Source organism: Paroedura picta, chromosome 3, assembly GCF_049243985.1.
Source record: "Paroedura picta isolate Pp20150507F chromosome 3, Ppicta_v3.0, whole genome shotgun sequence".
In the NCBI taxonomy this organism is placed as follows: Eukaryota; Metazoa; Chordata; class Lepidosauria; order Squamata; family Gekkonidae; genus Paroedura; species Paroedura picta.
In genome coordinates this window covers 54,366,348-54,382,806 of record NC_135371.1, presented here as the reverse complement: position 1 = coordinate 54,382,806, position 16,459 = coordinate 54,366,348, and the positions used below count along the sequence as shown (strand labels likewise).

At 42.3% G+C, this 16,459-nt stretch overlaps 2 protein-coding genes across 4 annotated transcripts in view; one reads left to right on the top strand and one right to left on the bottom strand.

Moving 5' to 3' along the window:
• The window catches only part of CENPP (centromere protein P), a 220,415-nt gene that overhangs the window by 82,289 nt on the left and 121,667 nt on the right, over positions 1-16,459 (bottom strand). The window lies entirely within an intron of this gene.
• The window catches only part of ASPN (asporin), a 31,106-nt gene continuing 30,442 nt past the window's right edge, over positions 15,796-16,459 (top strand). Inside the window, exon 1 of the mRNA XM_077325732.1 lies at positions 15,796-16,012. The gene's annotated coding sequence lies outside the window, so the exon portion shown is untranslated. The remainder of the gene's footprint in view (positions 16,013-16,459) is intronic.

Below are 16,459 nucleotides of genomic sequence, written 5' to 3'. Positions count from 1 at the left end.
GCCGATTGGGCCCTCTGATTGTCAGTCATGAGGAAGGGGCCTTAGGTGCCCTTAACCAATTATTTAATCCGCTCCACAGGAGCGGTTAAAGATGACATCTAGATTCCCCTTTCCCCCATGAGAGTTGGAAGACGGGTTCAAGGTCATCCTGCAAGGTTTATAGCAGTGTGAAGTTTGAATTTCAATCTCCTCAAAGGTATCCACTACATATCTCATGCTTTTGAATGTATGTTGTTATGATCTGGAAAACAAAGTTGCACTTACCTGTAACTATTGTTCATCAAGTATCTTCTGTGCAGCCACTCATGAACACTATACATGAGCAAGCGTGCCATCGAAAAGTTTCTTATACCTAAAAGCCTCCAGGGGGTGCTGTGTGTCAGAGCCAGAAATTGTTACCAACAAGGGACCATGTACTCTCTCACAGCAGTGCCCCTATCCTCAATTACTCTTTTCCAGCTGAAATAGTAGGTTGCTTTTGTGTAGTCTGTAGTGTTTTGAGTTGTGAGGACTGCACAGAAGATTTATGATGAACCATTAGGAAATCGGTGATATTAAACTAGGTTAAAATGAGAGGAGAGGAAGTGGAACTATTTACATTTAATTTTTCTCCTATAATTCCTCCCAAGAGCTCAAGGCGGCATACTTCAGTAGCCACCATCCATTTAACCTTGACCATATGGCCCCCAGGAATTATGACTGGAATTAGGACAACATAAACCAATAATGCGGGGCTGCAGGAGGGAGGGGGTGAGAGCGAGGCTGGCACCTTATATGGGCTGCCAACACTCGCTTGGCCTCTTTCCTCCCCTTGTCAGTCAAGGCAGTTTACCCACCCAGGGAGGGCATTGCTATATGTTGCATATTACATGTTGATGTTTATCAGTTTGGTTTGTCACTGTCTGCAGTGGTAAAATGGGGCGGATCTTTGAGGGTAGGCCACGCTTGCATGCTGGCCTCCCCTGGATAGGGGGCCCTCCATATGAGGCTGTGTGGATGCTGAACTTATGGAAGCCAGCATTTCTGGGTGGTCGATAGAACCCGGCAGAGGCAGATGCCCGACGGGTTCATATGAAGTGGCCACCTCCCATAGGTCGCCATGCCAGAACAGGAGGTCCCGGGCAGTGAGGCTGGTGCCTAATGACAGAGGGCTGCCTTGCGGTTGGCTGATTGCAGGAAGGCAATCCTGCCCCATTAACACCTCACTCAATCGTTAATAAACGGCTGTGGCTAATTTTACACCAAAATAGCAGTTGTCCATGTCCTTCATAAGGTGCATGAATAACCCATGTGCAAGGCAAACATCTACTTTATCATGCTTCACAGCTCATTTCTTACAGGTGGGGATACATGCATGCATGTATTGAAAACTTTTGAACTCAAGCTAATTATCCTACAGGCAGACAAAAGCAAACTAAAACAAAGCAAGTTCTCACATATCTAAGGCTGTTGATATTACTTCATTTTACTACATAATTACTACATAATTGAGCCCTGCCCGGAGAAGAATTGTAATGATGGCAAGAAAATTAATACCTCAGTCACTAACCTCATTCATTCATAGCTGCCTTGTAAAACAGAGGATGGCAACACTCTGTAAATATGTACAAGGACTCAGCGGTGAAAATGTTACTTCTAAAAAGCAGACTAGCATCTCAAAAATGTTGTTCCAAGCAGACAGCTGATACCCAGAAACAGCAAGAATGGAGAGATGAAAGTCTGAAGCAGGAGAGGAACTGATGAAAATTTCTACCTCTTCATTGGCAGAAATTCTCCAAGAGGATCACCCCACATTTTTTCACCAAATGACATTTTAAGATTAAGTCTCCAAAGCAGCTAGCATCTATATTAACATCAGATTGGCCCCTCTCCTGTATCGCACCCCACCCAGGGTTCCGGCTTCTTATTCTGGCGGAAATTTTAGAATTTTTTAGACTGGTTTTAATGTGATTAAATTGCACTACAATGGACATTCTGTTCACTGCCCTGAATCCACCTTGGCAGAGAGTGCAGTTTACAAATTCAAATAAATAAAATATAGTATCCTTAAGTGGGAGATTTAGTTCAGATGAAAATCTTCCAGTTTCCACACATACATGAACACAAGCAAATCTTCATGGATCCCTAACTTGTAAATCTAGACTGGATCCTGTTAGTCCACATGCACTTTTATCTGGGTACCACATAGACAATCCTCTGCTGTAGAGCTTGCTTCCTTAAATGCTGGATACTTGGAGCTCAATGAAATATACTGGAATTGCACAAATGGAAGTGCTGATATGAAAGGAAGCAAACCCTGCAGCAGAGAACAGTGGAGAGAAGTATCTGTGGAGTGAAAGGATCCAAATCTCCATTTACAAGCTAGAAGTTCATGGTGAATTGCCAGTGTGCATGAAAAGGACAGGTGGAGAAAGTATAGACAACTGGAAAATATTCCTTTAACAAAAATCTCACCCTCCAGGATACTAATGGATTTTGGAGAGTTGAGCAGTCCAATCCTCTTCTTTTATTGATACTCCGTTTCCTCTTTTCTCTCTCATTGATATTCCATCTTTGATGATCTGTGTCTACTAGATGGCACCGTGTAATTAATACCCAAGGTTCTTTGAAGATTTTTTTTCAAGTACAAGCTAGTATTTCTCTGCATATTCTAGAAATGTTCTATGGATACAGAGTCTACTATCTTGTCTGTAGTTGGCCAGTTTTAGTGCCAATGCAGACAAACTTCGCTATGAAATTTGGTATTAGATGAAATATAATTTAAGCTTTATTATACATCTTAAATACAACTCATCAGTAGTGTGGTTTCAACCAGAAGCTTAAACACTGGAGAGTATTATATTCTTATATCCTTAGGTCACATATGTGTCTGTGCTTGGTAACCAACACCCTAATTATCTAACATGGCTACCCAGCAAAAAGGAAAATATGATAGTAACATAACTTTGTGTTTTCAAGAATCATAATTGTTACCCTTTAGTTTCTAGATAGCATTTATAAAACAACAGGGGGGTTATTTTCTAGGCCATGCAGGCATAAACTGTTTTCCTTCAAATTACACAAATGCTATACCAAAGTGGTCAGAATATCCACAATATTTGTATCCTTTTGAATACAGGGGCTAGGGTAGTGTGGTTCATGATATATCCATGTAGAATATACAAATGAATAAGCCTTACAACTAATGCATGCTGAATCAGTGAAAGTCTTGAAAATGAAGTAAAAGTAGAACAGATTTCAGTGGCTTGGAATCTAAGAATAAACATGAGCAAAGGTATCGGTTTTTTCCATTCTCCACTTGTACTCCCTGCCCCTACCCCAACCCTCTCCTGAAGTTCAAGAGACTCTTGGAAGCAATGTCAGCTGAGGATGTGGGTAGAACCATGAATGAAGGAATGGGTAGAAATCACCCTCTCTTCTTTTTGTCCCTTTCAAAATAAGAGTGAGAGAGAAAGGGAATTCTACTCCTGAGTCACAGCCATTCATAGCATATCCATGTTAGCCTACAGTTTCTCAACCCCATGACCATCTTGGAAGCAGGGTGCTTCAGTAGGAAGGGGGAACTGGCAAATATCCTTTTTACAGACCCTTTACATTTATGATTCTCAGTGGATACATGACAAATATAAAATGCCTTGATCCTGACTGTGATGCCATTATTACTGGAAGCTTGAGAATGCTTTTCAGCTCTTCTTTTCCAATTCTGTCATAAATGGTAGACTTTCCCCTCTTTCAGTGATGGGGGATTACTTCTGGAATTTATTTCACATTTTAATATTTAAATAACATTAGCAATATTAAAACAATGCCAGCAAAGGAAGGCAAACTCACCATGTACAAGACTGGTCCATGTGCAAACACTGGGCTTTGCCTGTGTTTCATATTACACATTTAATGAAATGAGCATGGTTGATGTGCAGCCCCAAAGATCTGACAGCTAGAGATAAACAGACTATTTTTCTATATGCCAGAAAATTCTCCATGGAAAAATGTAACATCAGGAAATCTTCTGCCCCTTATTAGGTGAATGCCTCCCACCTTTCCTCCTCTTGGATTCTGAATTGGATAGACTTTTTTCTATATATATATTTAAAGGTAAGTTAAAAGTGCTAAGTACTGATCTCAAGAAGCATACAGAATGAATGAAATGTGTGGAAAATGAACTAGCACATGCCAATAATCATTATGTGTATTTTCTCCAGTTGAAACTTTAAAATTATCTTTAAAAACAACCCTATGTAGACCATGTTTCAGTGGCTAAGACTGAAAGTGAGGTCAGGTTTAACCAGAAGGGGAAATGCATTTATGGTTGCATTTTGTTTCTCAAAAAACAAAAACAGTTCCAAAAATACTCTGACATCAGTGTGATGTCATAAGTCTGAAAGGAAAAAACACAACATTCAAAAAACAGTGAGGGGACATTTTAACTTCCCAGACCATCCAATTGCTGAATGGAAGGAATTTCATAGAGAGATTAGAAAGAGAGATGGCTCAATACCTTAGTAGTATTTTCCAGAGAGCTCTAATGTGTAGGGTTCAAAATAACCTGGGACAACCTTATGGTTGTTATGGAAGCTGTACAGTTTTGAAGTGCAATTGTCAAAGAGGTCTAAATATTGATGCTGATGTACTCAGACCAGTGTTCTGGGACAGACATTTTCCCATGGAAATTTTTTCAACACTGTATTTTTGTCCAACCAGTAAGCCCAATGGTCTCCAGTATCAGGCTATATAGACGATATTCATCAACTGTGACAGAGGCTACTGGTAACAGTGAAGTGAAATTGGCCAAATCTTTGAATACTTAAATTCAGTGACTGGAGTTGTGAACAGGCAAGATAGATAAACATGAAAAGAGCCCTAGTTTTGCAGAAAAATGTGAAATCTTTAAACAAACAAACACTGAGGCAGTTAAAAAAGGCCCCAAATGATAAAATGAACACTAGATTCCCTCAGTGGCTGTTGCTAGACAATCACGGTATTCCAGGCTGGGCTGATGTGAGTAAAAAAGCAGGGGGAAGGAGCACTGCTGTTTCCAGGACTATTTTAGCCATTGACAGAAGACTCCATTGGGCCAGGCCTGACTAGTCTGAAAAGGGCAGGGTTTAGAAAAGGTAGAGTCCTAGGTCAGATGTAATGTCGTAGAGTCTGCCTTTCTCCAGAGAGACAGATCTCTATAGTCTGGAATTCAGTTGTAATTATGGGACATTTCCACGTCCCACCTGGAAGCTAACAAATCTAGAGCAGGCAGCAATCTCTGGATGACTTTATACTGCCTAACTTGAATGACTCAACTAGGACTAGCTACTAGCTACTACTCAAGAGCGCCTACCCTGCAAAAACCAGTGTGGTGTAGTGGTTAGACCATCAGAGTAGGGTCTGGGAGACCCATCTTGCTATGGAAGCTCATTGGGTGTTTTGAACCAGGCACATACTTTGAGCCTAACATATCTCACAGGGTTTTTGTGCAGATAAAAAGGACGAGAGGCGAATAATGTAAGCTACTATGAAGATAGGTGAATATATAAATAAAATAAATAAATAATAAAATAAATATAGCTGAAGATATGAGACAGATAAAAAGTAAGTTGGTGAATGCCTGATTACAAGAGAATGAGGAAGGGAAAGGGGAGAAAATACGTAGTTCTCAGAAAGAGAAAAAGAAGAAATAGTGTGGGGAGGGGATGAGAGAGGGGAAAGTGAGGTGTCACCCACAGTTCTTGAGAGCACTCTACCATGCAAGTGGGAGTGGCCCACTTGCCAAGACCATCCAACTGGGCTACAGTTTTCCTAGGCAGAGGCTGCTGAGAGGGGGGAAGTTTAAGACAGAGAAGTGAGGCTGCCTGTTGAGTGGGAAAGAGAGAGGGAAGCAGGAAAAGGAGATGCTATGGGGTCTTTCATGAAAGAGAAGGACAAATTAGTGGGGGACAGGGAAATGAGATGCCTCCCAAAATCCTTGCAAATTCCCACTTGTAGAATGCCCTGTCTTGAAAGCAATACACAATCAAGGTCTGCCACAGCCTGCACTGGGAATCTTTTTTTCAAAACTAATCATTAGACACAAGTTTTCCCTTCAGTAAAAAGCCACACAGTCAAAAGCAACTGCATTGTTACTGTCAGTGGATGCTGCAGTTTTTAAAGATAACTACAGAACATACTTAGATGGCTTTTTAAAATCTTCAGATAAAAATCTTCTTAGCTACAAATGGTTGTCAAGAACAACAGTCAAATACAGTCTCCTATACTTCCAGTTGCCAAGTAAGCAAGGAGTTAGAATGGTGGGCTAGATGGAGCTTGCTTGCATATTATGCAGATATGTAGTACACCAACCAGTATGCGGCTGGGACTGTACAGCTCTGAAAATATCAGAGGACACTGTGGAAGAGGGAAGGTCAGCTATTTTTTGCGGTCTTGCAGTGACAGAACACTGCTGTCATGTAGCCCCATACTACATGTCATGGACTCAGGTGATAATCCTGTTTTCCTGATTTCCCTCCTCCCCCTTCCTCCTTTTGTGTCTGGCTCTCAAGTGTTCACATACACACTAGTAGAAAGGAAATAGAAAGTGTCCTTCAGGATGCTATCTCCTACTCTGAGTGTTATGGCTCTAGCAAGTAGTTCTGGCTGCCTTTTGACTACAAAGTGTAAAAAATGCAGTTTGTGTTTTGTTCTAGCTGTCCTTTGAAGATAAAAGCCTTTCTGCCATGAAAATAGCAAATGGCAGGGAAATGATGCATTGGTGGGAGAAGGGGGTTGTCTATAACAGTGGTGCCCAACCCCCGGTCCGGAGACCGGTACCGGTCCTTAGCTCCTCCTCATCCTCCTCCCTGGCTGCTGCCTTGGGGGCTGCCCTGCCACTCTGCCACTGGCTCACCTTTGGTGCTCCCCAGTGGCTGCCATGGCTGGGGATCCCCCTCGGCGTGGCACTGCACAGCTGATGCTGGCAGCGCCCCCCAGCAGACGGCAGGAAGTCAGGGGCACTGGCGGGAAAGCAAGTGGAGCAGGGGCTCAGGCAGCGGCGACTTCCCTCGGCAAAGACCACAGCCCCCCCCTGGCCTCGGTAAAATTGTCACTCTTTGACCGGTCCCCGGTGATAAAAAGGTTGGGGACCACTGGTCTATAAGACTGGCCAAGCCAGTCATTCTTAGCAACAGATTTCTATCATGATACTCCAGATGTACCCTCTTTGATTTAATAAAACTCTAAACTCTTCTCTTTAAAGAATGTCTCAGTTGTCTTGCATCTTACAAGAGAGTAGCCTTGGTTCATGACATCTGATAATTGCTTCTTACAAGAGAGTAGCCTTGGTTCATGACAACTGCTTTTCAAAACCGCCAATTTTAACATATGACTTAATCCAAAACTCAACCTTGTATGGTAAGACAGGTCAGCTCTAGTGCAGTAGTCAATCATAGCACAAAGCCAAGCACATGTATGTTCCATTATGGAAACACTTTGCACTAGAATTTCACTGGATTGTGCATGACCAATGTCATTTTAGAGAGTGCAGTAGGCAAGCCAAAATAGGCATAATTCACTCCAACAATATTTTAAAATTTCAAGCAGCTTTATCTGCCATCTGCTTGCATAACTTTACAGAACAATTATCCTGTGGTAGCCAAATTTACGTTCTTTTTCTGGCACTCTGACACCAGCATACTTCACCCTTTCCAATATTTTAAAATAGGGTTGAATTATTTTACAATGCCAAGATGGAAAAAATATTTGAAAGTATGGGCTACTGAGAGCATTTATGGATTAAGAAACTAATAAAGCTTCTATGAGACATCTGTGGTTATGTAAACATTTACATAAATAAAATTTACTTTGTCAACAAATAGTACAAGACCAAATGCACACATACAACTGAAATAAGGAACTTTCCATAACTAAGCAATGCAACAGTGTGCAGCTCTTTGAAATAAGCCAGACTGTAACTGAAGCCAAAGCATACAGCTAAAATGGTGTGTCATGTATTCAAACACCTTGGCCCTTCTCCAACAAGAAAGAGTTTGAGCTTTCAAGTTAAAGTGACTGGATATGAATGGAAAATGTCCATTTAAGAAATTCACACAGAAGTAGCCTTTGAAAAACGGAATGTAAACACATTGGACTAGTTACAGAAAAGAGTTACAAGTATACTTAGGCATTTTAAAGGTGCATGGTAATTCTAATTACATTGTGACATGCCAAGAACCCCAAATACGGTCAATTTCTATTGACTAGCTGTTTATTTCTGCATATTGTTATAGGGTTACAACTATTAATTATTATTATTTTAAGGTTATTCACATGTTCTAGATTGTTTCATGTATTGTTCTTCGTTCTTATGTAAACCGCCCTGAGCCTCCGGGGAGGGCGGTATAGAAATATAATAAACTAGGGGCAAAGCCCGTTGTCTCCAAGAATACAACGGGCGCTAGAGCTTGGCAGTGGGAAGAGGAAGGGGAGGAGTTGTCCAGTCTGTAAGGGCATGGGGTTGTCATGTGTGTTGTGTGGGAGGTTGTGGTGGCATGGTGGTAAATGAGGCCATGGGTGTGGAGATATGGCTCATTTGAAGGCTGGACTCTGAGGCATTGTACAATTTTGAAGTCCCACCTCCAAACCTCCAGGAATATTTTCAACCCAGGGGTTGCTAACCTCCAGGTGAGGCCTGGAGAGCTCCTGGAATTACAGCTCACCTGCAGAGTATAAAGATCAGCTCCCCAGACAGAAAGGGCTACTTTGGAGAGGGTTGTGGTAGAGAAGAAACATTTAAGGCCTCCCACACAGGTTGTTGTTGAATTGAAAGACTTGAGGCCTACTGCACAGGGTTGTTGTGCAGATGAAACAGGAGACAAAAGAACCAGTTTTGTCTGCAGAATAACGCTGTGCAGTGGCCTCAAATCTGCAGAGAGTTGCAAAGAAAAAAGACATATGGCTTGGCTGTGTCTAACCCCCAGCCAGAGCAGTATTTTAAGTGAGAAGGGGCTTTTCTGTAGCCTCCCTGTCAGCCAACTGTTTGGCAGAAGGGGAAAGTCCCCCCCTCAAAAGGAAGGCCCTCAGGCTCCCCTGCGTTGCTCTTGAAAAGGCCTCCTCCCCTCAGTCAGGGGCTGTCAGAGGTTCCTTCCCAGCATGCCTGAAGGGAGGGGGAGGGGAGCACTCTGCAGCCTCCTGCCAGCTCTGTCAGGGTTCTGAGGCCATTTGCAGTTGGACATGACAGTTAAGGCAGCCTTGGGGCAAAAAGGGCTGGCACAGCCTGTCCAAGCCTCTGTTCTCATCCCCCTTGGCAGCCCTACTGACCTCCTCTCCCTTTGGTGGTCAGGAGCAGACTGGCAGCCAGACTGGGCTGGGTGAATGGAATTTTGGTCTGTCCTGGTGAGGGGCCAATAGGAAGGCACTTTGCGTGCCTCCCCATTGGCTGCTTGGCCCTGGATGGACACTCAGAGGGCCCAATCAGGAGCCGCTTCGCGCCTCCTGATTGGGCCCTCTGACTTTTTATCCTGGACAGGGCCCGCCCTAACTCCTCCCCAGGTGGCCTTACTCTTTTATTTAATAGGACCCTGTCCTATTTAAAGATAATCCAATGGTATTATATTACACCAGATTTCTCAGCTGCGGCTTCATGACAGCTTTGGATGGGTTTCATTAATGGATAGGAGTTAATTATATAAATACTAGCTTCAAAGCCCGTTCATAAGAACAGGCTTTGAAAGGGTCCATGAGCTTCCCAGCTGCTTTCCAGGCTGCCAGGAAGCGCTGAGGTTAAGGGAGGGTGGGGGAGAGGGAGTGCTTCCTGGGGGCCTGGCAAGCACACCCGGATCATCTGCAAGGGCTCCGCGAGGTCCCGGGTGTGCTTTCCAGGCCTTTGGGAAGTGCTCCCTCTCCCCCCCCCCCACGGCCAGGCCTCTTACCTGGGGTTCTACAAGTGGAGCAGCGGAGTCACAGACATGCCTGGCTCTAACAGGCAGGCACATCTGTGAGGCAAGGGATGAGGGTTTGGTGAGGGAGGGAGGGAGCTATAGGGGCAGGGCCAATCTGGGTGCAGCTGGCTGTACTGCACCCTGATTGGCCCTGGAGAGGCTGGGCCGTTCGTCCCCCAAGGCTGTTTCACAATTATTAAGAGACACCAAATGGATAAGATTAGACTTAAAGCCCGTTGAAGCTAGAGCGCTAGAAGGGGAAGGGGGAGAGAGAGGGCAGGGGGAAACTCCTGTTCCCCCCCAGCCCTCCTGCCACCACCTCCTGCAGCCCCAAAAAGCTCCGCTGCACCTTGTCTGAGCCTTGGCAGGGCTTTGTGGGGTTGGGCAGAGTGGCGGTGGGAACTTTCTCTCCACCAGCCCTTCCACCGCCGCCCCCTGCAGTTTCGCAAAGCACTGCCACAGCTTGTCCAAGTCTCGGCAGGGCTTTGCGAGGCTGGGTGGAGTGGTGTCGGGAAGTTCTCCCCCGTCTGCCCTCCCCCCACCAAGAGCAAGGACTGGCAGGGCCTTTCGAAGCCTCAGGAGCCGCACCAGGCCCCCCCACCTTCACAAAGGGAAAGGCCTGGTGTGGCCTTATGAAGCCTCAGCACGCTGCACCAGGCACTCTCCCAGCTTACCCCCCCCCCACAAGCAGCCCACCATATATATTAATTTGTTAAATATTTATTGGGTGATATGACCAAATATTGACCTATCCCCTCCCAAAATGGCCAATGTAGAGTGTGGGAAGGGGAGGGGCCCTGGGTGGGCATGTACACAGCTTTACTTCCCAACCATATTTTGTACTACTGCCCCAGTTCTGGGGTTTCTCAAAGCCTGAAGTATGTTTCAGGGGTTTCTCAATGGTTGAGAAAAGCTGTATTATGCAAACTCTGGAATGGATTTTGCTGATTGCCAATGAGAAAATAAGTTTTCTATGTGCAAAGAAGTCTGCCCACCTTTATTATTTCAGTTACTGTCACATGTATTTTTTAATGAAAGCAAACCCTAAAAGCCATTCAAATTACAGAAAATACCTTCAGTGTTACCTGAATCATAAAACTATGCATGTGTTCTTTCGTGAAAATTAAACCGAAACTGACCAATGGCATGAAGATCCATTGTTCATAATTGTATATAAATTGTTTTTTTTCTGGGGTTTCTCAGTTCAGTTCTGCCTCTGGTCCCACTATGCCGATCTCACTCTTTTCCACTGCTCCAGACAGACGAATGCTCTATCTTGATCTACCCCATAAGGCACTCCCCCCCGGCCAAGCTGCTTGCTCTGCCACAATCCCTGTGAAAGAGTCATTCGACCCCCAAAGGGGTCCCTACCTTCAGGCTGAGAACCACTGCTCTGTTTTATGTAAAGTGCCACAAGCCAGCATTGCTGGGAGTGGCAGCATATAAATACAATAAACAAACAAACAAATAAATAAACAAGCAAACAAATATTATTCCAAAATAATAGAAAGAAAAATAATAGTTAAATTCCACAACTACATTACTTCTACACTTAAGGAGATGGTCCTCCCTGGCTAACTTTTACACAACAGGATAAATAAGAACATCAGCTTAATTAACTGTAACACTATTAATTAATGAGCTGGATGAACAGGAGGATGAAATCATCATCAAACTTGCATATATCATAAAATTGGAAGAGATATTTTCACAAAGATACAATTCACAAAACTGGAAATGATATTTAGCAACTTGTGAGACAATAATATTCACAGAAATTAGAACTTTTCTTTAGGACCTTCAAACACAAATAAAATTGAAAATGATCTTGATAGGTGAGACAGCCTGGCTGAAACTCATAAAAGAAAATTCCACACAAAAATGCTAATTTCTGCTTGTAGGCAAAAAAAAAAAAAAAATCACACGCACAGGTATAGGATGGGAATCCATGGCTTGGCAGAAACACATTAGAAAACTATTTTAGGATTACAGTGAAACACAGAACATGACTCAGCAGTGTGGGCAGCTGCAAAGAGACTAATGTGATTTTAGGATATAAAAATATAAACACAGTATCCAGATTACAGGCAGTGATAATTCTAATCTGGCATTATGGTGTCCAGTTAGCTGCACTTTAGGAAAGGTATATTGGAAAGGATTTGTTTTTCTGAGGAGTCCAACAAAATAATCTAGTATTTCCTAAGAGAAACGGTTGAATGAAATGGAAATATTTAAGCTGGAGAAGAGAAGATTGTGACAGACATATCGTATTTTTCAAACACAATGGGCTGTTATGTGGAAGAAAGCAGAGACTTGTTTTTTGCTGCTCTAGAGGTCAAGACTAGATCTAATTTTGGGCAGGACCTCCATAGACAGGAGGCTACTTGCACTTATTTAAAAAACTACATTACTGCCATAAGAGTTAAATATAGCCCTCAAGGACATCTCACAGATTTAATCAAGACAACAAAGGGAGTTAAGCAAGGATGCATATTGGCCCCCCTCCTATTTAATTTATTTATTAATGATATTAGCAGCTATCTTAAAAACCCAAATTTCCATCCTCCAAAAATCAGTGGAAAACACATTTAATTCCTGATTTATGTCGATGATCTAGCCTTATTCTCTAGGACTCCCATAGGAAACAGAAGAGCTCTGAGAGCCTTAAACTTCTACTATCATGCAAACTACTGTGAAGTGAACCATAATAAAACCAAGGGCATGGTTTGTGGGAAGAGGCCAAAATCTCACATTTGGAGAATAAACGGGACTCTGATAAAACAAGTAAAACATTACAAATTTCTGGGAGTTATAATTCAGGCCACACAAGCTAGAACTGCACATATAAATTATGTTTCATCAAATGCGCAGAAAAGCTCAAGTGCAATTCAGAATTTTTTTCTGGCAAAAAGGTGGAAGATGCATACAAGAGGCCATAGAGTAGCCACAAGTTCAAGAATTATTCTATTAACTTTCTCTCCACACATATATGAGTAGATGTTTTTAAGGTGCCTGCTTGAATTATAAGAAATGTAATATGGAACTCAATTTTGTTTTATACTCCAAAGTTTTTCATATCGGCATGATTCACGTATCATAAATACTGGTAAGTAATGGAAGAGGCTTACTGAGTCTTGAGAGGAGCAAAATCACTAAATTTACCATAGAATCCAGTCTCTGTGTGGATCCCTTTCCTAGAGCAGTTATATTCAGGGTGATCCATGCTGGACCTTGTTTCAGATACGTATGTTAGAGTGCTGGTATTCCCCCTCCCACAGAATATAATTAGCATGTTAAAATTCACCATGACAGTAACTATCTTGGTGGGCCTGCAGATTTCTGGATGAAGCATGTAAACAACTATCTGCTATTGATGGATAATATAATTTGAGCAAAGTATAATTTGAGCAAAGTTTTTAAAATGCAACATACTAATCTTTTACCAATCCATTACTTTAATTGTTTGCTGAACTGGTAATAAGGAAAAAATGGTTGCAGCCTATACTCATTAACAGAATCCTTTGGTTTTCTTTAAAAATAATTTTCTGAGTTACCTACTTTGAAAATACATAGAAAGTAATATAAAATAGAGTCCATAGGTAACCTTTCTTTAAAAGGGGGGATCCTTATCCATGGTTCCTCTGTATATTTGTGAAACAGCCTGGGGGGTGGAACATGTCCGGCTGTCCAAGTTGGAATAGGCCAGTCACCCTGATTGACCTTGCCCCTACAGCTCTCGCCCTCCCTCCCTGGATGCTAGCCACGTTCCTCTCAGATGTGCCAGAGAGAGACACACACAAAGGCCTGCCAGACTGAACATGAGCCCTCCTATCACTCCTGCTGCGAGGGAGGCAGAGAGACACACAGAGAGAACTGCCCCAAGTTGCTGACCAGCCCTGCTTCCCTCCTAAGCATGAGCCCTAATTACCTGCTATGGCCCCTGCTGCCACAGAGAGAGAGACACAGAGAGACACTCCTGCTGTGATGGAGATAGAGATAGAGAGAGAGAGAGAGAGAGAGAGAGAGACCGAGACAGAGAGAGAGAAACAGAGAGAGAGAGAGAGACAGAGACAGATAGTGCCCCTAAACTGCACACCAGCCCTGCTTCCCTCCTACAAACCAGCCCTGATTACCTGCTCTACCTCCTGCTGCAAGGCACCCTGAGACACGCAGCGAGAGAGACAGGGAGAGGGAAACACACACAGAGAGATCTGCACCTCCTGGTGTCCCCTGGGTCCTAGCGCCCATTGCATTCTTGGTTGCGATGGGCTTTCTTGCTAGTTATAAAATAAATGTAGAAACCTGGAAAACTGCAAGGCACATAAGGTAAAGGTAAAGGTATCCCCATGTGCAAGCACCGAGTCATGTCTGACCCTTGGGGTGGTGCCCTCTAGCGTTTTCATGGCAGACTCAATACAGGGTGGTTTGCCAGTGCCTTCCCCAGTCATTACCGTTTACCCCCCAGCAAGCTGGGTACTCATTTTACCGACCTCGGAAGGATGGAACGCTGAGTCAACCTTGAGCTGGCTGCTGGGATTGAACTCCCAGCCTCATGGGCAGAGCTTTCAGACTGCATGTCTGCTGCCTTACCACTCTGTGCCATAAGAGGCTCTTGCATGGCACATACAGACACATTATTTGATTTTTCCCAACAAGTATATGGGGTTGCATGTGTTTACCTGGAACTCTGATCTTTAGACACTGAATGGTATTCATATCCAACTTTTGACATACCAAAGGAATTAGCCATGCTGAACAGGCCTGTTAACTTTTCCTTCTTTCAACAGCAAAAATACAAGCTTGGTGTATGATAGGAATTGCAGAGAGGTATTAAGGAATCTCATCTATCAAAATTTCCCCCACTAGTTTTTTCCCCCTCTTGTCTACTCTCTCAAGATTCAGTATCTTATGGAGAATATTTAATCTTTATTAAGATGATTATTATGTATTGGTTTTCTTCTGGTTAATTTACATTTTTCTGCATATCTGGGGAGTTGACCTAGGATTACAGAAATTCTTAGATTAGATTGCTTCTGGTGGCTTGGTTTTGTGGCTTTTTCATCAACAAAGGTGTCAATCAGTATACTGTTAGTGATGCCATATCATAAAATACTTTTGGAAGTTCCCTGCATTTCAAAGGGGACTTAGCACATAACAGGGAGATCTGCTGTTCTACAAACATAAGCATCAGGTTTCTGTGATCATGCAAAACTAATTATTTGGATCTGAGTCACTGTATTTTCAACAGTCTGAATAAGAAAAAAGTATAATGATGGAAGAACCAAATGCAGAACATTCAGTGCAGTGGGAAGCCTTGATTTCTTCCATGTTGGCCGAAATGACATAATGTCTTCAATCTCTCTTTCGCAATCAGTGAGGTAGACAAAGGTGTATGTTCAGAAACTAAACACATTTCTGCAGGGTAGATATGCACCCTGGTGGGCATTCTGCCTACAACCCACAGCAGTACAGTTTTAATGGGGTTTTTTGTTTGTTTATTTTTGTTAGAAAAGAGAGCTTTGGAACCCAAATTTTAGAATGCTTATGTATATGCTTTTCCTTTGCTATTCCTAATTCCTTAAGAAGTTATCTCTCCTGCAAAAAGTAGCTTGTTACTTATAAAATACCATCAATTGTTAGGAAGCTTTTCTTAGATAAAGAATAATTGGTCTGTTTAAGACTACATTCTGAAAAAAAATGTCATTGAATTATTTTCATGAGTTGTATACTTGTATATACAAAATGAACGACATGGGCTCATATTGGCTTTCTGCCATTCATTATTAGGCTTCAAATTTAACCACAGCTTTTGCTCAGACGTCTAGAGTTAAACCAGAAATTTTGGCTGTGATACAAGCAGTGATGAAAAACACATGAGTAGTAACAAGTTTCTTAACAGTATTCGTCAGTACTAAGATGAACTAATCTACAGAAGCAGTTTATTCAAGTACCATCCAGAGTGCCAGGAGGAACAAGAATTTCTCAGTGATTTCCCCACCCTTTTAAGTGTTCATTTTACAGACTTGAATCTGAGTCCTAATATTCAGGAACTGGAAATAAAATTTCTCAGGTTGAACACTCTTTTTAGAAGAACTTGACAAACTTACAAGGTATGTTTTTGGATTTGTTAAGCAACAGTACAGCATTCTAACTCAGCAATGAGCTTTTTTTCCTTAATAATTTCTATTTAATGTTCATATTTTAGATTACAGACTTTATACTGTAGTTATATGTTTTGTATACTGTGCATGATGTGAACAAAAGGGTATTAAATACTGTACCTTTTGAACTAGACTAACATAAAAAGATACTTATATTAAAAATAATATAATCCCAACCAGCTTTATATAGAGTTCATATTTATGTTGTTAGCAGAAGATTTCTAGATATACACAAGTTGAATAAATTCAACCACTAACTAAAACAAGATTTGGATTAAAATCTTAAACACAATTACACCCTTCTATTTTCACTGTCTTCAATAAATATGGAAGAGTGTAACATTGCTTAGGGTTGCACTGTGAAATTCCCCTCCAAAAGCAAAACAAGCTTTGCAT